Consider the following 23574-nt stretch of genomic DNA (forward strand, 5'->3'; position numbering starts at 1 on the left):
GTGTGTCGTCGGTGCGCCAGAAAGTTGGTCGGGTACCCCCTCCCCTCTTTTCCTGTTGGCGCAACTCGCATTTTGAACAACGCGCGCGTCGAGTCGCCCTGGGCGAAACAAGTGGGACATGTCAGCCGAGAGCGCGCGGCGGGGCCCTTGGCCGCCCTGGGCCGCCCTCGGCGACCGCACAGATTAAACGTACACGCGGTCGGGCGGGGCGGTATCGGGGGAGGGTGCGGCGGGGCGTTCCACGGCGTTCCATGGCGTTTCAAGGCGTTCCAGGGCGTTCCAGGTCCGCGTCGGCGTGGAAATTCCCACCGGGTTTGGGGAAGAAAAGGGGCCAGGGGGTGTTGCGTGCGCGGCCAGGGTGGCGGCGCCGCCGCGTGAGATGTGTGGTGCGTCGTCACGGGATTATGGCGAGCGTGGCGGGGCGGGGCGTGGTGGCGTGTAGCGGGGCGTGGAGGGGCGTGGCGGTCAGAGGGAACGTAGCGCCAGAACGTGGCGGCGATGACTCGTTTGTAATGCGTAGGCGTTTGGAGCAGCCACACACGCACTCGAGTGGTGGTCACGCATAAGGACACACGCGCGCGCACACACACACACACACACACACACACACACACACACACACACGGAGAGAGACTGTGTACACGCGCGGAGGGCGCAAAATTGTGGCGACCGCGCTGGTCGACCTTGCGCTGCCGCAAAGCCTATGGTTCGGGTGGGTGGCGGCCGAAAGCGAAAGGGGTGGCGCGGAAGTGGGAGGGGGAGGGGAGAGAGAAGCAGTGAGAGAGCCGGGCGCGGGAGAGGAGGGGGAAGGGGGAGGGGGTAGCTTAGATGCCCTCATTGAGCCCTTCAAACTTGGAAGGCGCCGGCGAGCAAGGCGGGTTCCTGGCTTTTGGAAGCGACCGAATAAGGAATGCCGACTGGGGAAAAGGGGAGGGGGCAGGGGGTGAGCGACTCAGTCGCCGCAGGCAGGTGTGTGCGGGTAGGGGCGAGCATGTCTGGTTGTCTCTGGTGATCGGACTAAGCTACCGCCGAGCGGCAAGCCGAGCGGCGGGGCGGTGGCGCGTCAACACAGCCAGGAACAAACACGGTTATGCGGCGGAATTATAATCACGGCTATGTTCTCCAAGTTGTTCCGCGCTACACGCGGGACGGGGAATCAGCGCTCGCTTGACGCACAGCCAGGCAACACGCGTCTCGGGAGTGAAACAGCGAAGCAGTCAAACAGCGAAACCAGACCGCCCCGCCCCGCCCCACCCCGCCTTCTTTGTCCGATCCACCGCCGAGCAATTAATAAAGCACGACGGCTCCGTCTCTCTCGCGCCCCTGTGGGACGCCCCGGGAGTGCGGGAGAGACGGGCCGCCCCCCTCCGGCACAGCGATCTTGCGTGTTTTCCCACGGGACGCTGCTACACTTTTGTTTCCGAGTGTACACCTGACCGCCGCGCCGGCCAACACCCCCCACCACCCCCACTCTAAATCTCTTTTCTTCCATAACATATACCGGCCTGGCCCCCTTTTGGCGCACCCCCTTTGCCCCACTCCCATGCCGGGTCTAGGCCTACTCTCTCTCGCACGTTCATAACGCTCGCTCTACGTTCTTTCCTCTCTCTCACACACACACACCAACATGCTTGCGCACGCACGTCCACACACACACACACACACACACACACACACACACACACACAGAGGAAGGCTCAGCGGCACATGACGGAGCCCCTGATTTGCATTCCAACAAAATCAATTCAGCTCGGCTCCGCACCGCCCCGCCCCGCCCCGCCCCGCCCCGTACCGCCCTGCACGGCCGGGGCACAGCGCCACAGCACGGCAGGGACCTCACCGTGATGAGAGGGCCGGGCCCGCTGCCACAGCCTGGAAACGCTGGGAGCATGAACGTAGCGAAAATCCTCCCCTAAGGAGTGTGTATCTAGTGAGTGGAGGCGGTCGCCGGGCGTTACCCATGACACGAATAGTTGGGACATTTTGATCAAAATTTTATTTCTGTAATGAAATGTAGCCTTACTGCGCCATTTGACTGAGTCGGGTGTTCATGCCTCGCCGCCAGCTGGGCCCGCCGACGAGCCCCTGTTGGCTGGTATGGATACTGGAGCGCGGTAGGGAGAGGCGTAGGCGGTGTGGTGGCGAGCTCGTCGAAAAGCGGTTTTAAAAAGGGACGATTGGCTTTGAAAGCGGGCAGTCCACGCATCAGGGGACTCGAAGCGATGCAAGCCCAGCCAGCCCCAGCGGCCGGCGGCTCACTCTGGCCCGATATTCATCATATGGATAAAACGCGGCGAAATAAAGAACTTCAAGCCGCTGAGGAAATGTGGAAAGCAATAACTCGTGGCCCGCGTCGAATGACAGCCCGCGGACGGCGGATCCACTGTGCGGCTGTCGTGCACCCGCTTGCCGCGTGTCGAACGAAACGGGTCAAACAACAACAACTAGGGTGTGCGGCATTACACTTTGTTGTGTTTCTTTTTACCCGCGCCCCTCTGGTGGCCGTGGTGCCGCGGTCAGGGCGGTGACGGCACCGGACGGCCCCGCGCGCGTGGCGTGTCCATAGTGCAATTTTTGCGGGCACGTTATGAGACCTCCGGGAATCCACGGAGCTAGCCCTTTAGTCCGTCCGAAAAAACCATGGAGGAAAAGCAGGAGCCACAACAACGACCTGCCATTCCGGAACATGGCCACGGGCGTGTTGGTGTGTGTGTGTGTGTGTGTGTGTGTGTGTGTGTGAGAGAGAGAGAGTGTGTGTGTGTGCGAGCGTACTTGTGTGTCTGTACGAAGAGACAGGATAAATATTTTTGGGTCAAAAAAGTTACTAAAAACGACGTCTACTTTAAGGCGATTCCCAAAAATCGTTTGCGGCGCTCTCTGTCCCTCTTGCAGCCGCTACAGCACAAGGATGCCGTGGAAGTGCGACAGAGTGACGAGGCGACGAAACGACCATTCTGCGGCATGTGCCGGCAGGCTTGCTGGCGGCACGTCAGGTGTGTGAGCGGGCCTTATTATGCCTGTCGTTATTCGTCGACAAGCCGAGCCGTGCCGAGCCGTGCCGAGCCGCGCCGCGGAGCGCAGCGCGCGGCAAATTGAATTGTGTCGCAGTCGAGTGCGCTGCGTTCGCCATGGCCGCGCCCAGGCTGCGCCCAGGCTGCGCCGCTGCCGGCGAGCAAGCCAAAGCGAGCAGAGTAAGTTGAGGGCAAAGTTTGTATCGTTGGCAGGCGCGGCGGGGCGCGGCAGCGGGACAGGCCCAAATCAATTTACGCAAAAGGCCGAGACAATTTTTCTTCCCCTAAGCAGCAATTTCGCTAAGAGAGTGTGCAAGCGGCTACTTAGCCGGCCCGTTTTTTAACGGGTTCCGCAAGGTCGCGGTTATTTCTATGTCCTTCCACGGCCTGCCTGCGGGGCCGGCGGGGCCAGCGGGGCCGGCCAGGCCAGCCACAGCGCCGCTGGCGTGTCAGCGTGGTGGCGTGGCAGGTTGCCTGGGGCGGGGGAGGCGGCAGGGGCCGTGGTTGGCGTGGCCCGACATGTCGTCCCCGGTGACACTAACATGTCCTGTTTATAGCCAGAGCTCAGCTGCGCGCGGCCCCTGGGCGCTGCGCTGCGAGCTGTGCCCTGGTACGAGGCTAGCGAGCGACAAGCGCGCCCGCCGTGCACCCGACCCGGACCCCCGCGGGGCCCCGCAGCCGAAACGGGTTCGCAATAATCATCTTGGAGGACGGCGACGGCGGCGACGACGGCCAAGACGGCCAGCACGGCCAAGACGACGGGGGTCGCGCGGCTTTTCTCCGCTCCAGATTAGAATACTTTAAAACGAGTCCGGGCGCCGCCCTGGTGACGACGACCAACCCTCCAGGCCCCCTCCAGCCCCCTCCCGCCGGCCCGGTGTCTCAAGTCGGGTTTCAAAGGGGGTTCGCTCTTTCGTTTGTCCCTTCCAAACGGAAGGAGCGGCAGAGGGGCTAGACAGTGCAGGGGCAAGCCAAGCCACCTCCTTCCTGTGCCTGTCTAGTCTTGACCTGCAAGTACCAACTGAGGACGCACCAAATTTCGAATCTCTTTCTGCCGAACAAAAACGTGATAAACTTTGTGACTCAATGATTGTTGTACTTAAACTCGTTTCTAAGATTGCTGCTCATATTCGTTTGAACGACGGCGTCGTGCCACGGCGGCTCCTCCACAGTGTTATGCACACGAAGTAAGAGCGCGATGGACTGCACGGCGTGTTGCGTGGAGGAGGGCGAGGCTGGCGAGGCGGGAGAGGAAGACACAATGGAGGCGAAACTTTGTGGCTGGAAGAGGGGCGTGGCTGCGTGCGATAGCAGCAGTTGTGCGGTCGTAACTAAAAGCCCGGAGCCTCCGCGAGTAAAAACGCGCCCAATCCGGCCGGGGGAGGGGGAGGGGTGGTGGCGCGGCAGGCCCGCCGGTACTGTTGACCCTGAAGAAAAGATAATGATTAGAACGTGTACCGCGCGCCGCCGGCCCAGCGTGGCCCGGCGTGGCCCGGCGTGCCGCGAACACGGCGGTGGCAAAGTTGGCGGTGCGGCTCCCTGCCGTGCGGCGCCGAGAGCGTTACGTGAAACGTGGACACGCCGTGACCCAGAATCGGGGAGGAACGCACCGTGGGCCGATGCGCGCCGCCGTGGAGAAGAAGCGCCGGTCCTGTGCGCCGCAGCCGCCGGGAATGCCTTCCGCTATGTCGGTGGTGGTGGTGGTGTGGTGGTGGTGGTGTGGTGGTGGTGGTGGTGGTGTGGGTGCTGGTGGTGCTTGTGGTGGTGGTGCTGGCGGTTTGTTTTTCTTGTTTTTTGTCTCCTCGTCGCGAGTCTTATCCTCCGCTGAAATCTTATTGCGGAGTTGACTCGGCTGTCCGGCGTGCCACTTCGCGTCATGAAATGCAAACGCCAGACTGCCGCGGAGAAAGAAATGCAAAATAATAATAACAAAAAGCAGGAAAAAAAGGAAACTTGGACGCGTGTTCTGGGTGCTGTGATCGAAGACTATAGGCAGTGTTGATTCAGAGGAAAGTTCGCTCTGGTTCGCATGTCAAAGAGCGTGGGTGGTTGAGTCTCGCTGGGGTGGAAGGTTGCGCCCCGCTGCTCAAACCTCGCGCTCGGCTTGAAATTTTTTTTCGGTGCATAGCAAAAAAGGAGGCTGACTTCCGGACGGCGATGCGATGCGGAGAATATGGCGTTCCAGAAACTTGCCGCGTTTTTCCGCTCCCTTGGTCCTCGCGCCGGGCCTGCCCTTGGGCCTGCCCGCCACCCTATCCGAAACAATCTCCACGCGATATTTGTAATTTGGCCCACAATGCCTCCGGTGGAAAATGTTTTGAAAGCGAGGCTGCCGCTGCTGTTGCGCCGTAAAAATTTATGAAGTTCCCCTCTGAAAGGGGGAACGGGGCGCAAAGTAGTTGCGGTTTGTGCAATTTATAAGAGGACCCCCTCCAGGCCTCCGCCCGGGCCTCCGTCCTTCGTCTGGCGAGGGCTCTGCGGGGCACAGCATGTATCACCACAGTATCTCTACCCATTTCACGGTTCGCGAGATTTGAACAAGAATGGAAGAAGTGGCGGAGAGGGAGGGGAAGAGGAGGAGGATTAGACGAACAGGCGGAATAGAGAAAGAGTGGGGAGTCTAGCGGGCGAGAAAGGCGGGAAGGGGAAAGGGAGGCAAGGACCGCCGATTTTAATGAATCCCGTCCAGCGGCGCAAAATCGGACGCGGCGGATGGCGGCGCGGCGGGCGCCGCAAGAAGGCCACAAGCCACAAAGAAAAATATTATGAAGGCGCGGCACCACGGCGCGGAGGAAAAAAGTACCCTGGATAATTATTTTCATTCGCGGAATACATTGTGGCTTGATTAGTACTCCCCCACAGTCCACCGCCCCCTTTTCTTCCAGTAAATCAAAATACTAAACGAGGGGCCGCCGAGAGCGAAAAGAAGCGGCGCGCCGAGGGAGAATGAGAGGAAGTGAAAATGCAGCAGCGCGGTGACTGTCTCCTCGGCCTGGAGCCTGGAGCCTGGAGCCGCCACTGGAGGACGCCGTTCCAGCGGACCAGGCCAGACCGGGCCGGCCTCATTTGCACATTCGCCTTCATCTCCGTCCTCCGTCACGCCGAGCGCGGCGTCGAGCGTCGCGCGGCCGGGGCGGTCCACCGAGCATCCACCACTTCTTTCCACCCCCGAAAAAGGAAAAAAACAAAACAACGCCACAGAAATAACAGGTTTAAAATTGAGATACCGAAAAAGTAGAGAAAATAAATTTTGCCGTACCTGCCGCCTGCGGCGTGCAGGGCGTGCCCGGCCCGCTGGCCGTAACCTCGGCCTTGAACCGGCCCGCTCCTTCGTGCTTCCTCCTCACCTCGCGTCGCGCTCGCGGCCGCCCGGCCGTACTTTAGGGCGGATAAAGGTGAAAGTGAATATAGATAACGGCCCCGCCTTCCACCGCCCAGCGCCGCCCCTGCACCGGCCTGTCCTGGTGGCGAGTGCGCTCTCTCGGCCCAGCACACCAGTATCGCAAAGGCAGCACACATCTCTCTATCGGCCGTACTCCTCCGAGCTTTCATTTCGACAATGGATTTTCCATACCGTTGAAACTGACGACTCTGCTGACCCCGTTGCTTTATGTAGGGACAACGCACTCGTGGACTGCAGCGTGCATTGTGGGCCGGCGGGGACTGCAGCATCCGATGCGTGCAGGGCACTGTCGGAGAGTTACTCCCCTCTGTCTGTCTGCCTGTGTCTTTCCGTCCGTCTGAGCGTGGCGCGTTTTGCGTGGTGCGTGCGCGAGGGAGGTCGGTGGAGTGCGGCGGGATCAGGGCGGCAACATTGTAGGCTTGCCGGCCCACAGCCCGCGCGCTTCGCGCTCCGCGCCCCGCCCCGCCAGCGAAGGTGCGGCATACGCTGGCCACTTTATGACCGCATCATTTATCACGGCGCTGCCACCAGGAATCGCCCTTCATTTTTCAGACCATTTTTGAGAGGTGGCCACGCAGCGAATATGGCCGTGGCCGGTCGGTCCGGCCGGTCGGCGGGCCGCTCATGGTCTGACCCGCTCGACTCCGCCCCGCTCCGCCCGATGGACCCGCAAAGATATTTTCCCGGTTTCCACTTCATCACTTCGCCGTCGCCGAACGCAACGCGACGCGGGCCGCCCTCCGTCGTCCCCGCCCCGCCCCGCCCCGCCCCGCCCCGCCCCGCCCCGCACCGCCCTTCGATCGGCCATCGATTCGGGAGCCTCGCACGCACGGCGTGGCACGGCGTCACACGGCGTCGCGTGGCCTTCCCCGCTGCAGCCGGACCCAGCGGGCCTCTCTCTCGCACCCTGACCGAGCGCTCCTTGGAGTGCGAGAGAGACGCGAAGCTCGTGCACTTGATGGATGCGAGTCGCATTTTAAATCTCAGCTGGCCGAAAAATGTTTTCCGGATGTCTCTGCGCAGTGGCGTCTGAAGCGCGTTGCACGGCAGTGCAGGTCGCGGCGAGGCCCGGTATGGGGCCGGAACGTGGCTGGGCATGCCGTCGTCGGGGTCCGCGCGGGGCGGGGGCGGCTGGCGAGATGGCGGCGGTGCGGGGTGGAGTGGTGGGGCCGACCCGGCGGCGCCGCCCCGCCCCCGCAGGCAGCGTTGCATGTAATGAAGCGGCAGGCAGCCACGTGTAAATCAAATCCACGGGACTTATTAAGACCCACCGCCGGGACGCCGCTGCCGCCGCGCCGCCGTCGACGCGGACGTGCAAAAAGGGAGCGGAGGACTGCCGCCCCGCTGTCTCCAGGAGGCGGCAGCACGCGGCAGCCGGATGCAGGGGTGCTATGGGAGACAGACGGGGACCGGAAAGGCGGGGCGGGGCGGGGTGAGGCGGGGTGGTGGGGCCGGCGTGTGCGATAACGGAGGAATTGTACGGCATGTGCACAATGAGGAGTGAAACGAGGGCATAGATAGCGCGCAAATTATGAGCGCGGTGATAGGGTGGATGAAGGCGAGGAAGACGAGAGTGAATTCCGTCTGTGTGAGCGCGTCGGTGCGTGCACACTCGTGTGTGTGTGTGTGGGGGGGGGGGCATACGCACATACGGGTGTGCACACGGTTCAAAGATGGCGTGGCTAAGAGGATTTCACTCGCAAGGACACTGGCGGCACAACAACAGGAAAACCGTCAAAATTTTCATAGTGACTGTAACGCTTGGCAGAGGGTGTCTTACTTTAAGGGGTAAAACAATTTATGTTTTGGTTTTACAAAAAAATCACGTTTTGGCTTTTGTTATTAGTAGCCTAGTGTTTATCTTTTTTTTCTTTGACTATTTCCGCTGGGATTGATTCGAACCCCAACCGAAACCGCCTTGGCCTTCTCTCGCCTGCCGCTATCGAACTCCAATGAAATGGCTGGCGCTGTCCCGCGCTGCCCCGGCAGAGTGGCGCCGGCGATGCGATATTCCGCTGGTGTCTTTAGATTCAGATTGCTATTGGCATACGGGCCGAACGGGCCGCGGCCCGGCGAGGCCTGGCGAGGCCGAAGAAGCGGCGACGGCGGGCTAGGCGCGGCTAGCGGCTATGACAACAACTGTCTCTGTGTTTCCGGCCGGTCGCAAGAAGAATAATTCAACGGGGACCCTGTCTGCGGCGTAGAGGGGAGGGGGGACTACGTGACTGGACGCCGACTGGTGTAATGAGTGGGTCGAAGGAGGCGCGGCGCGCGGCGCTGCCAAAGGGTTGCTCCACAACAACAATGCGCCACCATCAAGCCGCCCTTGTTTTCGCTCCGTGACCGCAGCACGGGCAGCGCGCCGAGGATGGAAAATTCAGATTGATTAGCGCTCCAGGCGAACCGGGTTGGTCGACGGGGGCGGATCACTCTTTCACGACTCTGGCGGGGGTGGGTCGCCTTGTCCGTGTGTGTGTGCAGCATGTTGAGTGCTCAGAACTGTCTCTGGAAACTTGAATGAACAGCGGAGTCACTTCCAAAGTGTTCTCAAGGTTGCTATGTTGTTTGCACAAAGAGTTGCAACACTAAAAGAAATTGGTTAGTACACAAAACTGTGATGCACGTGTGTTTTACTGTTACACGGTAGTGCGTCGATGCCACCAACGGTGGCTGTCTGCTTCGGGAATGGCAACGGCGGGTAACCCCGATAAAACTTATGGGGCTTTTATCAGTGTGTGGTCTTTGACGGAAAATGCCATTTATGGTGACATGAAAATTACCCTCGACTGGGGCATCAACTGCGTCCTCGTCAAAACGAACGTTTGTTTTTTTTTCGGTCGATTCGGACGGCACCACTCACGCACACGCGGCACACTCCTTTAACTGGACGCCAGTTCGACCGGCCGGGCCAGATAAGCATCCCCGTGTTCGGGACGAGTGCGTGCGGTTGGTAAAAGGAGGGACAGCCAACTATCTCCGGTTTTCACACTCTGTTCCGCACGAACCAACTCTAGAGAAACCGTCTACCCTGAAAAGAAACTCTAGCTGGGAGGCTCAATCCAAGAACTACTCACCTTTTTGGTGAACACACACGTCCGGTGCTGTGGGTTTCGACTCTCGGTCGCTGGCGCGTGAGAGATGATTGCAGGCAATTCGATTTCTCAGACTGACTGCCGGAGGAAGAGTCGAAGCGAGAGAGAGAGAGAGAGAGAGAGAGAGAGAGAGAGAGAGAGACGGCAAGGTGAGGATCACCTCGAGGCCCGGAAGCACTAGGCGAGAAGCGCTCCAGGCCCGGCTCCTTCCGCGAAACGAAGAGCGCGTTTGAATCAAGCCCTGCCGGTGGGATGTAATATCTGTATTTTCCAGGACCGCTCCTCCACAGTCTGGAATGTAGTAATCACGGTAATGCCCGGCCGGCCAGCAGGACTCGACTTGGAATGCCGCGGCGTTGCGCGACTTTACTTTCTCGCAGCGACGCGGCTCCGCCCGAATTTTTTCCTAGACCGTTAGCTTAACGAAGATACATAACGGGGGGTACCTGACCTGGCCGTCCCGTTCCTGTTTGTCACGCCCCCTTGCCTCGGATGCCGCTGGGCCATTGTCGCGTCCAGGTGCAGCGATGGACCATTCCCGGTTCGTGGATGGGCCCGAGACGACCGGGACAGCTTTCCGGGAGGGTCGTCGTCGTTTCGACTTGGGAACAATTGAATCTCTATTCTGTTCCTTCTCGTCTGTTGGCAGGACCGCGAGCGCAAAGGTGCGTCTCCTCTCCGCCGACCGGACAGGTTTGGCGCTGCGGAGAACAAGGACGAGATGGGATCACGAACCTCGCCCCCCCCCCGCCATTTTTGGCTCATTCTTTGACGCAGAAAATGGGGGAAAAGAAGGCACTCGTGCCTTGGTGGTTACTTATCTCTCTAACCTCGTAATCTGCTGAGCACTCGGATTTCGCTCAAGACCGCGCCGGGCTTTGGTTATCAAAATCAAGAGGAAAATGTTAAGGCGGAGCCAAGCTGCTTATCTGCCAGCATGACTCTTCCATTCCTTCCTCTCGGCTCCCATTTTCCCATTTTCGCCCACCGGGCTTCCTCCCTCACGTTATCGCGAACCGATCGTTCCACCATGACAAACAAAGTAATGAACTGGGTGCGTCTCGCTCAACTAGAATTCGTTTTGCAATGCTTCTTCTTAAATTTTTTGCAATTAATCTGGGGCAGCAACAATTTCCCAGGCACTGTCGCAAATTGTTGCAGTAAAATTAGGGCCAGACCACCGGGCGACTGAAATCCGCGCTGTGGTGAGAGTTTTGGTTCACCGGGTCCCCCTGCTACTGCAGGTTCATCACTCTGGCTCCTTCTCGGCCGCCGCCCCCAGGCCACGAGTTTTGGCGGGCTGCCCCCGGGGTAGGGGGTGCATACTTCGGAACCCGAAAAGCAGCCCCGGGCAGACTCGCGGACTCGGGCCGACCGTGGAGGGGGCGGCCACCCCGTCGGCGGGGCTTTCCCAGGGATGAGCATGGGCGTGGGAATGGCGGGGGGTACGCAATGCATAGTTGGAGTGCCCCCAGCCACTTTTTTAGGGGAGCACCCACTTGTTTTTGCTCTAAATAATTTAGCGAAAAAACAGCATGTCTGCCGGTCCACGCTCGCGCCGCGCGCACGCAACGGCAGTGCTGCAACTTTTAAAAAATTAAAGTTGAGTAAAAAAAGAAGGTATAGCGGGGAAAGCAACGAGAAGAAAAAGCCGCACACTGCCACGGGGACACACAAAGCCAAATGAGGTTTCCAGGGGAATGCCCTGCCCCCGTGTGACGGGCAGCGTGACGCTACACGTCACACACCACGCGACACGACGCGACACCGCGGCAAGTGACGGCCCGCGTGCGCTTTGTCACACCCGTCTCTGTTTTTCCCCGTCGGACACCTCATTGTCCTCCACGCCAAAGCCCGTCTGCAGTCGGCAGCACCACAGCATCGCGGCCAAGGCTGTGGAGCCGCAAGAAGGGCCAGTGTGTTTACTCACGGCCGGGAAAACAGCATCGACGCCACCGCCCGCAGCGGAGGGTGTGTGTGTGTGTGTGTGTGTGTGTGTGTGTGTGTGTGTGTGTGTGTGTGTGTGTGTGTGTGATGCCCGCAAGGCCCAGTGCAAGATGCTTCACGTACACGCACCGAACGTGACCGCGTGGCAGTTTGTATAAAAATTCGTCCTCTACCTAGGTGACTGTTTTCCTTTCTGCGTCCATCCGGCTGACTACTTGAACGCAGAGAAAGCCACTCGCAAGCGCCATTTCTTTACGAGGGGCAGAAAATGTGCGGTAGATTAATGCGGCCGTTTTAGTTTGCCGACCCTGGGGCGGCCGGCTGGCGAGGCCGGAGGCGGCGCCACGCCATGTGAACCGCTGCACTCTGTCGTACTGCTTTTTCAGCGCCCGGAATATTTTCTTTACCCTGTACCGGTCACTGTGCGTGTTGGCGCTCGCATGCGCTGGAATTGTGGGTCACGTCCAGGCTCGGACTGGCCCCCAAAAGGCCCCAGCGGATAAGACCGCAAAAGGTCCCCGATCATCATTATGTTTTTACCCTTCATGACCAACTTTGCGAGGCTACCGCTCCCAAACTAGTTGCGGTCAATAGCCTTCCCGATACAGGGCACGAAAGAGTAGGGTCTTAAGAATACTAAGGCGTCGAGGGAAGCCTTTTACGGCAACTAGATTGGACACAGTGGCCGCTCAAAGTCAGCAAAATCAGCAAATTTCCGAGATTCGACCACTTTTTGACCAACTTGGTCCCAAAATCGTTGCGGTCAAAGCCAAAATCGTTGTGGTCAACGTCTCCCCGACACAGGGCATGAAAGAGTAGGGTCTTGAGAATACTATGACGTCGAGGGAGGCCTTTTACGGCTACTGGATTGGACACAGTGGCCGCCCAAAGTCAGCAAAATCAGCAAATTTTCGAGATTTGACCACTTTTTGACCAACTTGGTCCCAAAATCGTTGCGGTCAAAGCCAAAATCGTTGTGGTCAACGTCTCCCCGATACAGGGCATGAAAGAGTAGGGTCTAAAGAATACTAGGACGTCGAGGGAGACCGTTGGCCGCAATTAGATCGGACGCAGTGGCCGCCCAAAATCAGCGAAAACGGCTACTTTCGTCACTTCGACTCTTTCACCAACTTTGTGACGTTACTGGTCCCAAACCCGAAAGGCCCCGGCAGATTTTTCTGCCTGTCTGCCCTGGCCAGTCCGAGCCTGGTCACGTCTAGGACACTGCCATGGAAAGCTCGCTATGTTTGCTTTGTAAAAAGGAATTAATGTGGGCTCAAAAGTTTTCCGGTCGCATGGAGTGCTTCAGCCGCCCGTTGTTTTGTTCCGCGCACTTTCCGCCGATGGCCGGCTCGATCGTTTAGTTAGGTTTTTCTGTTTGTTTTTAAACTTTAGTGAACTTTCGGAATGGACTAACACAAACAGGCAGACACTAACGCACACTAACACAAGCGCGGCGCTCTGCGGAGGGTTTCGGAAACGACCATAAAGAGCGGGAAGGTTGAGGTGGAGGCCTGCGATGACAACAGCTTGAATCCCTTTTTTTTCTGTACCACCAAACCACCACTTCTTCTCATTCTTCTTCTTCTTCTTCTTCTTCTTCTTCTTCTTCTTCTTCTTCTTCTTCTTCTTCTTCTTCTTCTTCTTCTTCTTCTTCTTCTTCTTCTTCTTCTTTGCGACCGTTCCGGTATGGAGAGGATCGGAACGGCTCAGCCTCGGCGCCCCTCGGAGTGTGAACATCCGACATCTGGTGCCCCTTCAGTCCAATGCCGAGGCGTCAGAGCCGGTGCCTCTATTCGCGCTCTGTGTGTGTTTGTGTGTGTGTGTGTGTGTGTGTGTGTGTGTGTGTGTGTGTGTGTGTCGGCGCTCTGCTGCGAATAGAGCTTCGCTATTGTTTCCTTCATACGACCTTGCCTTTGGCTCACGCAGACGTGCCCGCCCCTGTGTGCGTGTGTTGGTGTGCGCGTTGGGACGTATACGGGCCTTGAAGCGTAAGCGTGCCTTTCTCTGATGGGTTCCTCTCTGCGTGTGCATATTAAGAGTCTAAGTGCGTGCGTGCGTGTGTGTGTGTGCATATGTGTGTGTGTGTGTGTGTGCGAGTGTGAGAGAAGAGGGTGAGTTGTGCAGATGTTATTTGAGTCCGTGTTGCGGTAAATGCTTTCTTTCTATATCACGCGCACATGAGCTTTTGCACGGCCCCGCCCCTCTTTCTTCAGCTTTAGCTCTGTCCACTTCACACACACACTCACACACACACACACACATATTTTTTTTCTTCTCGCCTGATTGTTCTTTTCCGCATTGTTCTAGTGAAAGCGTAGACTGAGTTAGGGCGTGTAGAACTCATCTGGTATTCTTTTGTACTGCTTCTGTTTTTTGTTGCTGTTTTTCTTGGCGAGAGGTATGGCCGGGTAGGGGGGTTAGTCATGAGGAGCTGGTTTGTTCCAATACTCGAGCGATACTGTACTGGATAGGTCAGCGGTTCCCAACCTTGGGGTCGCGACCCCAAATGGGGTCGCGAAAAAATTTCAAGGGGTCGCGGCGAGGTGGCTGGGGTCGCCTGGGGTCGCGGTGGTTTCCCGGCTGGCCCACACGCCGAGCACTGGCTGCTTAAATGCCGCAAAGTTGATCAAAACGGTCACAAATGTGTGTAAAAGATCGTGTTTTGGGTCGACTTTAAGCATCCAGTGCTTCTGATCCGAGGCGGTAAATCACCCTCCCTCAACGGGCAATTGGTCTTTGGACCTTCCTTTTGCATGCCTTTGTTACGGAGTGCAATTATCTGACTCAGTTTGGAAGCAGTACTGCCGCAAAGTTGGTCTAAACAGTCACAAATGTCTGTCAAAAATCGTGTTTTGGGCCGACTTTAAGCATCCACTGCGTCTGATCCGAGGCGGTAAATCGTCATCCCTCAACGAGTAATTGGTCTTTAGACCTTCCTTTAGCATGCCTTTGTTACGGAGTGCGATTATCTGCCTTAGTTTGGGAGCAGTTTTGCCGCAAAGTTGATCAAAACGGTCACAAATGTATGAAAAATCGTGTTTTGATCAACTTTGTGGCAAAACTACTCCCAAACTAAGGCAGATAATCGCACTCCGTAACAAAGGCATGCTAAAGGAAGGTCTAAAGACCAATTGCCCGTTGACGGAGGACGATTTACCGCCTCGGATCAGACGCAGTAAATGCTTAAAGTCGGCCCAAAACACGATTTTTCAGACATTTGTGACCGTTTTGATCAACTTTGCGGCAATACTGCTCCCAAACTAAGGCAGATAATCGCACTCCGTAACAAAGGCATGCTAAAGGAGGGGTCGCGTGGGGTCGCGAAATTTTTCCTGGGGGTCGCGGAAAGTTTTGGCTACAAATTTGGGGTCGCGAACCGAAAAAGGTTGGGAACCGCTGGGATAGGTTCTTTCCAGTTGCTTAGCGCCAGCCCCTGTTCACACGCTCCCTAGGCTTCCAGGCTCCTATGTCGTGGTGATTTTTTCGTACCAATAAAAACAAAAATGAAGTTGCGCTGTATCAAACTGCGAGCACCCTATACCGCCTGAAATTCAACCTTCTAAAAACTTGGTGTTTCATACTCAGGGTACTCTTTGCGCGTTTCCCTTCTTCCCCCCTGCCCCACCCTTTCCTCGAGGCTTTCCTCCGCGCCCAAACTCTGCCCTGTGGCTTTCACCACCTTGCCCCCCCCCCCCTCCCGCCCACCCCCTCCCCCTGGTCGCGCGACCGTTCCCTTTATCCAATTTTCGGTCAGCCACTCTGTGTCCCTTTCGGCCACCACACACATGTAGGTCCTTCTGTGCTGCTCTCTCACTCTCGTTCTCATCCGCTCTCTCTTGTTTCTTAGCCTCATACTTCCCTTTATCGCATTACCGTGCCCCATTTCCTTTCTTTTATACCCCCGTTCGGCCGTCCCTCTTCCTCTCGCGTCCCTCTCTCTTTTCTCGCGCTGCGTTTGTCATTGCGGCCCTTAGCCGCCGCCCCCTTTCGCCCTCGGCTCAAGACGCAAAGGGCAGATCGGGTGTTTATCAAAGGGGGTTTTTAAAGAAGGGCCCCGCAGCCTGGCTCGCCCAGCCTGGCCTGCTGCCGCCACACACGGCCGTTTCTCTATGGCATGGCGGACTCGAAGCACTCTTGGCTCGGCCGAGCCGGGGGCCGAGCCGGGGTCAGGGGCTCTCGGCACAATCAAGTGTGCTTCAAAGTGTATAGCTTTATGTGTTGATGTTTTTGCTTTTTTTGTTGTCTTCTTTTTTTTTGGACGGGGACAAAAACGACGGCAGGGCACTTTCATTTTCATGGGTACAGTCGGTGGGGCTGTCCCGAAGAGAATCGAGAGAGAATATAAATAATAAAAAACGTTCCGCGACTATATCAAATAAATAGCGGATAAATGCGGAGAATAACGGCGGTCAGACAAAGCGGCTTTTAATCGTATCCTGATGTATCTCCGCGAGTCGAGCCATGTGGGTCTTTGGTCTCGGAGATGTGTTGCGAAGCACCATAACCATTCGTCCCGATCTGAGCCGCCCCCGTCGACGGGGTTACCGACCTCTGACCCTCGCCGGTATGCGTGTCTGGGGGCATATCGTCCTCGCGCAGCGACGCTCATTCGCTCCGTCTCTGTCGCACTCGGGTGGCGCTCCGCGGGGTGCGAGAGGGACAGACGACGCCAGTCGATAAGTGATGTCGGCGCGGCCCGGCGCAGCCTATTTCACCGGCAACTGCCATAACTCGACAAGTCGTGTGCGCGCGGTGCGCGGGGCCGCGGTAGGCACGGCCGCGCTGGGCACGGCGATGACGTCCCTGACGTTGAGCTATCATCTCCGCACGCACCAGGCGTGTCACGCGCACGGCTCGCGTGGAATGCAAATGAGGTGGTGATGATGATCCTCGTCGTCATCATCATCATCCCTTCGGCGCGCCGGATTCGCGCGATAAGTCAATGTCTGCCGCTTTTCCGCGTGTCTCGGCCCGATTTGTCGGTTTCGTCCAAAACGCGGCCCAGGCGGCTCCGGCACGACGCGTCGACATGAAAAACGCCGTCTTTCGCCTCTGATTTGACCAAACATTTTCTAAAAAGATGCGGCGAGTGTGTCTGCCCGTGTTCGTTGCCGGTATTTTCGGGGGGTGTAAACTGCTTTGGCAGTGCTGCCGCCGATCCGAGTGCAGCTCTAACGAGCGAGGCCGCACCACTGGGGCGCGCGGCGCGCGGCGCGAGGCGCGAGGCAGCGCTAAAGGGGTCTCGCCTTGTCCTGCTGGCCCGGTGCGCAAAGCAACTGCAAAGCACTGCAAAGCACTGCAAAGCACTGCAAAGCACTGCGCGCCACTGCAGAGTCGTTTTCGTCGTCGCCCTGTCTCTCTCGCGCCCACACGGGCCCACAGGGGGCCCCCCCGAGTGCGAGGGAGACGGTGACTCGCGGCACTGCGACATCAAAGCGGCTGCATTCTGCGAAGGAGTGCCCGCCACCGCCGGCGCAACAGCAGCGAGAAAAAAAAAAGAGCGGGCAAAGGAAGAGACTTGGCGGGAAAAATAAGGACAGTGTGTCACGCGGTGCCGTGCGGTGTGGGATCGCAATGGAATGTTGAGATCGGCCCAAGGAGGCGAGCAAGGCAAAGGAAACAGCCCGGCGAGTTAATTGAATCCTGCGTCCTCCCAGCAGTACCTCCACTGTTTGCTGGATTCTGGGGCACCGGGCCACCTTTCAACGGACGTCCGAGAGCCCTTCTCGCGTCAGCAACCTCACGCCATTTTTTAGGGGTTCCCAAGAACCCCTATTGTCCGAGGTCCGTGGATTCCTTCCCCCCCCCCCCCTCTTCGATTTTCAAATAAACAACGCTAAACTATTTCAACTATAAAAAAAACGAAAATTCCAAATTTTTTTGAAAATTCATCGTGGAAATTTTCCGTAAACGCGAAAAACATAAATTTGCAACAATCGAAAACCAGAACCGTTCATGATATGAAAAAATGGTTCAAATAAAAAATGTACCACTCCTCAAAACTAAACCTTCTGGCTCATCAAAGTGACAAGAAATTGTCTGTGTTCTCAGAAAATGGTTAAAACATGAAAAAAAAAAAATCGCCATGGCAACGACACGACACCATCATGCCAACTGTCAAAATTTAAAGTGACCCATCAAAAGAAATCAACACGCCGTGAAATTCGAAAATGCCAATGCTAGCGCATTGCACTGTGTCCTGACATTGGAACATCTTTGAAATCCGTCATTGGCAAAACGTTCGTAGCAGAAAAGACGCAATTAATTAATTTTCGTGGGTTGGCAACAATTTTCTCGGTGTCTGCGCCCTTTCGAAAATCGCGAGACTGAAAAAAAGAGTAGTCGCGCATTGAAACTGCCCCTTCATTGTTGCTGAGGTTGGATTGTTTGGCATGCTTCTAAAGGCTGCGGTTGACTTGTCATGTTTTCTTCAATTCTGTGACCAGCTAAACGGTTGGTTTGACAAACCGCACTCGCACTCCGTAACAAAGGTGTTCTAAAGGAAGGCCCAAAGAGTACCCACCCGTTGAGGGAGAACGATTAGCCGCTTTAGATTAGTCGCAGTGGGTGCCTAAAGTCAGCTCAAACCACGATTTCTGCACATTTGTTACCGTTTCGACAAACTTTGCTGCAATACCGCTCCCAAACTAAGGCGGCTAATCGCACTCCGTAACAAAGGTGTTTCAAAGGAAGGCCCAAAGAACACCCACCCGTTGAGAGAGAACGATTAGCCGCCTTAGATTAGATGCAGTGGCTGCCTAAAGTCAGCCCAAACCACGATTTCTTCACATTTGTTACCGTTTTGACAAACTTTGCTGCAATACCGCTCCCAAACTAAGGCGGCTAATCGCACTCCGTAACAAAGGTGTTCTAAAGTAAGGCCCAAAGAACACCCACCCGTTGAGGGAGAACGATTAGCCGCCTTAGATTAGACGCAGTGGCTGCCTAAAGTCAGCTCAAACCACGATTTCTGCACATTTGTTACCGTTTCAACAAACTTTGCTGCAATACCGCTCCCAAACTAAGGCGGCTAATCGCACTCCGTAACAAAGGCGTTTCAAAGGAAGGCCCAAAGAACACCCACCCGTTGAGAGAGAACGATTAGCCGCCTTAGATTAGATGCAGTGGCTGCCTAAAGTCAGCCCAAACCACGATTTCTTCACATTTGTTACCGTTTTGACAAACTTTGCTGCAATACCGCTCCCAAACTAAGGCGGCTAATCGCACTCCGTAACAAAGGTGTTCTAAAGTAAGGCCCAAAGAACACCCACCCGTTGAGGGAGAACGATTAGCCGCCTTAGATTAGACGCAGTGGCTGCCTAAAGTTAGGCCAAACGATGATTTCTACACATTTGTTACTGTTTTGACAAACTTTGCTGCAATACCGTTCCCAAACTAGGACTCCTTTTTATTGGTATTTCAAAACTTACTTTTAAACCAGTTATGAAACTGGGAACACCCTGCAATGCGATTAGCATTGGAATTTTTTTTTGTTGCCCACACCGGTTTTCCTGGTTCGGCGGTGGTGTGCCGGATTTTTCCTCTCTCTCTCTCCCCCTCTCTCCCCTCTCTCTGCCCCCCGCGGGCCACGAAAGGCAGGTCGGACTTTGCTCGCTGCGCCGAGGCGGGGCACAGCTCTCCTCTTTCGCCCCTTCCGGAATGCTCCAGCTGCGAGAGAGAGAGAGAGAGAGAGAGAGAGAGAGAGAGAGAGAGGGGGGGGGGCAGAGCGCTGCTGCCGGCGGCTGCCAGCCAGCATGCATGCACTGTGGTCGATAGTGAATCCGAGCGTAATCGGGTTTAGGACCCGGCCGCGGTGAGCTCGCCGGCGACACTTTTGCGTGCTGCTCCGCCACGCGTGCCAAATCGGGCTCGCTCGGCGAGGTCGCTCGGGGAGGTTGGCTCCCCCTGACTGGAAGCCCCAGGAAGGCGGCGGCGGCGGGGCCTCCAGGGCGCCCCCTGCCCCTCTCCAGGTCCACGCTGCCACGCCGAGGCCAAAGACCCTCGCCCCCACACGTGCCCGGCTGGCTGGGTCGCTGGATGAATTAATCTTCACACGTGTGCTAGCACCGGCAAAAACCGCTCGGGAAGCACTGCGCAATTTTAAATTGTTTTTTTTCGGGGTGAATTTTAGCTTGCAGGTGATCCTTAGTTTCCACCGGGTTGTCGTGCGACTTGTAAAGAAATGCAGTGTGAACTGACAGTGTGCCGAAACACGATTCGTCTTTCACGCAATTCGCTGCGGGCCGCATAACACAGTTAGGCCATTCACCATCTTGAGGCTCGACCCTCGGCCCTCCAGTGTGCCGGTCTTGCTGCTGCAGCCCCAACACTCTGCGGGCGATTCCGGTCCGTGCTCCGTCTCCCTCGCACTCGCGGGGCGTTGGGCGCGAGAGAGACAGGCACGGCGTTTCGGTCCGCTGCGTGCCTGTACAGCGTAGTGGCTGTTTGCCGATGGTTTATTCATTAACGCCCCGTCCGACCATATGGTGCCGCTCGCAGTGGAGGAGAAGGAGGGAGGGAGAGTCGACGACATGGCCGCTCGGCCTTCCTCGCTCTGCCTTCCTATTATCGCGGAAGAAACCGTATTCCTCTGATTTGCCGCCAAAGATAGCCGCATTCCCTCCCCGGAGGCCACCATTGTCTCCAGGCTCTGCCGCGCCGTGCCGCGCCGTGGTCTCGTTTCCTACTTTTCGAATCGAACTCCCCCTCCCTGCCCTTCCCGCCTCGGCCCTGGCCGCCAACTCCCTCATCGCCAAGGTGTTCCAAAAGCGCAAAAGCGGAAATGTGGCTCCGGGCCTCAGTGGGTCAAAAGACTGGTGGAAGTGGAAAAAAATTCTAGACGCGTTTTGAGCTCCAGAGTCGCTAAATAGAACTTGAATCGGACGTGTGGTGACCACTCCAATCGATGGTGGGGGTCCTTCTTGCCGCCTCCTTGGCGCTAATGCGAGCCGCCTGGCGACGATACATCGACGATACATCGACGAATTGCGATTTCCTCTCTCTCATCGCTCCCAGGGGGGTCGTTCCAACCCTCGCTGCCCCGCTGCCCTGGTCCCGCCCTGGTCCTTCCCCCTCCCCGTGCCCAACTTTAGGGACCCCCCCCCCTACATTTAATTCCGACAGTGTGCATGGACAATGCGTCGCCATTAGGGGTGGCGCCCGGCAGTGCCATGGCTGTGCCGGGCCTTGGGCAAGGCGGGCAATGCATCAGGCGTGAGTGAGAGGTTCACGCGTCGGCTCTAGTCGGATTTGGGTAAGATCGGCCTGGAGAGGGCGCGGCGCCCAGCCCGGCCACCACACTGTCTGACCCAATTCAGCCCGGACACCCTGCCAAGCTTGGTTTCGTTGTGCGGCCAACAAGTATACACACAGAGCAAAGCTAAGTTCTCTCTCATTTTTTTTCAGATTTACTCGGATTTTCTTGATGCATATGAATCAGTAGCTCAAGGCTCTTCTGATCTGGGATTGACACAGCAAACAGTCTCACAAGGATCAACAACTGCAGTTTGACTTAAGATTGACAAAAATAAAGAATCCATCTAACAAAAATTGTCACAGGCAACTCTTTTGTACAGCTAGTGGGTAGACGCGAGGGTGTGTTGGTGTCCCGCACACGGCACCTTAGTTTGATTCGCCGGCAACTCTGCGACGGCGTCAAGGTCACGAGGAAAAGACGAGGCTCGTGACTTTGGTGGTTTGGAGGGGAGAGAGGGGGGGGGGGCAGTTGGCAGTTTTCCTCGTTCCTACACACGATTCCAGTCAATTCGATCATCGGCATGTCACCGCCGGTGATGGGTCGCGGTGAAGTCACCTGGCGCCCCGACTAGGTCGCGAAGGAAGTCTGGGAACATAGCGCCCTCGCACCGCCCAGTGCAGAAACTCGCTCCGTCTTTAAAGCGGACCCCTCGCGCAGCAACTGCTGTAAGTTGATCCAGTGGCGTGTGTAACAACCGGGAAAAATAGTTCGGGACCAGCCAATAAGTTTTTTAAGTTATCGCCCGTCTAAAAGTATAAGTTGTTTGTCTCAGCGGAAACTGAGCGGCGGCTCCGTCGGAGCACCCCGACCGGGAGGGTCACCACCAGAAAGCTAAATAAAAATCTTTTTTTTTTGTCCTTTGCTTGTGTTTTGCGTTCTCTCTCTCTCCCTCGAATTGCGATATTCTGCCCCAACCACATTCCCACACCGCGGTGGCACTTTGTTGTCGCGACAGCCGAGGAAGTGTTCCGGCGAGGCGAGGCCTTGGCAGGAGACACGCTGGACCCGACCATCCCTCAACGTCGCCCACCTCTGTCGCAGCCGATCCGTCAGTCCCGCCAAGGACAGTGTGTCGGCGCGCCGCCGCGTCGCCCGGCTGACTCGGCCCGGCCGCGTCCAGCCCTAGCGCCATGCGTCCTGGCGGCCGCGTCCTTGCCGGGCCGTGGGGTGGGTCGGAGGTACGTCGTCCTCCGGGCCAGCCCGATGTCCCGGCGCCCTCCCACAGCGAGAAACAAAGCGATTGGGCGAAGAACATCGCTCACGTGAGGTCTAAAATGATATCTCGGTGAAGTAGCGAACGCTCTGCGACCCCAACCCCGACGAAGTAGACGATGCCGTGCGGGCTGTACTCAGAAGCACGACTCGGTTCCCCGCCCCGCGTTATAAAATTCGGTGACCTTCCCACCGTCCGTGCCGTGCGGGGCGAGGCGAGGTTTGAGGCGGGCGCCGCCCGTCTGCAGACTGACTCCGAGAGCCGCTTTCGTCGCTCTGTCTCTGTCGCACTCATTGGGCCACCGGTACAGGTGCGTGAGAGGCAGAGTGACGACTCGGAATCAGTTCATGGCGGGCTGCGGCCTGCGGGGCCAGCCGAGGTCTAGGGTCCGGCCAGTCCGTCAAGTCCGGCCTCTGCAGCATGTATGCAGGGCCATCGCATTTCGTGTCGGGCCGCCGTTTTGGGTTCGTGCGTGTCTGTGGTGAGACACACCGTTCTTTTCGGAGGGAGAGAGACAGACAGACAGACAGACAGAGACAGACAGACAGACAGACAGACAGACAGACAGACAGACAGACAGACAGACAGACAGACAGACAGACTGAAAGACAGACAGACGCAGAAAAGAGCAGAACTCCTCTGGCGTGAACAGCAGACAGCCCTCGCGTCCTGCGCGAGTCGCGTCCTCACCACTCGCACGGAACTCCCCGAGTGTTCGTTTGACAGTGTACGCGGCTCGGAATGCGTTATAAAGCCAGACGGCGAGGATATCTTGCCGAGTTAATGCCATTGAAGGGGGTCAGGGCACCCAGCCGTTCCGTGCCGAGCCGCGCCCGTCGCAGCACCGCTCCACGAAATTCGGGATGAAACCACAAAACATGAAACACCACTGACAATAAAAAGGTTTTCTTACCTTGGTAGTACATTGTTATTTTTCCGTTTTGGGAAAAAAATTGGAAAGTGCGCTCCAAAGACCTGTCTTTCAGAAAAAGAAAAAAAATACAAACAAAAAAACTATTGTAAAATGATAAGCATTTTTCGACTTGGTTTCTGAGACGCCAAGGTGCAGTAGAAACCTTACAGTGTGTTGGCACCTTGAACGCGTTGACGGTCTCTGGACGTGTGTCGGAACACGCGGGGGAACCGGGGGAACCCCGTCCCACGCAATAAATCTGGTTCCACAAGAATTTGGGTCCCGGAGGCAGCCGCGCGAACAGTTCCCGGTCTTCCTCCTCCCCCACCCACCCCCTCCGCCCTCTCGAACACTTCTTGCTCCAGCTCCTCCCAGCTGCCGCGGGCCCGCGCGCCGCCGGCAGCCCCTCCACATCAAAGAGATTCTTCCCCTTTACCGCATGCGATCACTTTGGCGAGTAAAGAAAGTATGCCGAGGACGAGCGTTCCAAGTGCGTCGGACCTGCCGCAGGTGCGGAGGGGAGGGGGGACGCAATGGATCACACCCTGGGTCACGCGGGTCTTGGGGTCAGCCTAGAATCGGTCACGTAAGTCGATCCGCAACTATGGTCCTCGTGAGCCGTAGCAAGGAACGTGCGCCCACCGCCGGGACGATGTATCCTACCGTCGCAAACAAATTCCGTTTTCTGCCGCTAGTGTACACGATGAAAACGTGTCGTCGCGTCACTGTCACATGT

At 57.1% G+C, this 23574-nt stretch overlaps 1 protein-coding gene across 3 annotated transcripts in view; it reads left to right on the top strand.

Moving 5' to 3' along the window:
* LOC117642785 (hemicentin-1) overlaps positions 1 to 23574 on the top strand; it is a 205769-nt gene that overhangs the window by 21728 nt on the left and 160467 nt on the right. Inside the window, exon 2 of one of the 3 annotated variants that reach the window (XM_034381325.1) lies at positions 10156 to 10171. The exons of the other annotated variants lie outside the window; for them this stretch is intronic. The gene's annotated coding sequence lies outside the window, so the exon portion shown is untranslated. The remainder of the gene's footprint in view (positions 1 to 10155; positions 10172 to 23574) is intronic. 3 annotated transcript variants of the gene reach the window in all.

Source organism: Thrips palmi, unplaced genomic scaffold (assembly GCF_012932325.1).
Source record: "Thrips palmi isolate BJ-2018 unplaced genomic scaffold, TpBJ-2018v1 HiC_scaffold_16, whole genome shotgun sequence".
Lineage (NCBI taxonomy): Eukaryota > Metazoa > Arthropoda > Insecta > Thysanoptera > Thripidae > Thrips > Thrips palmi.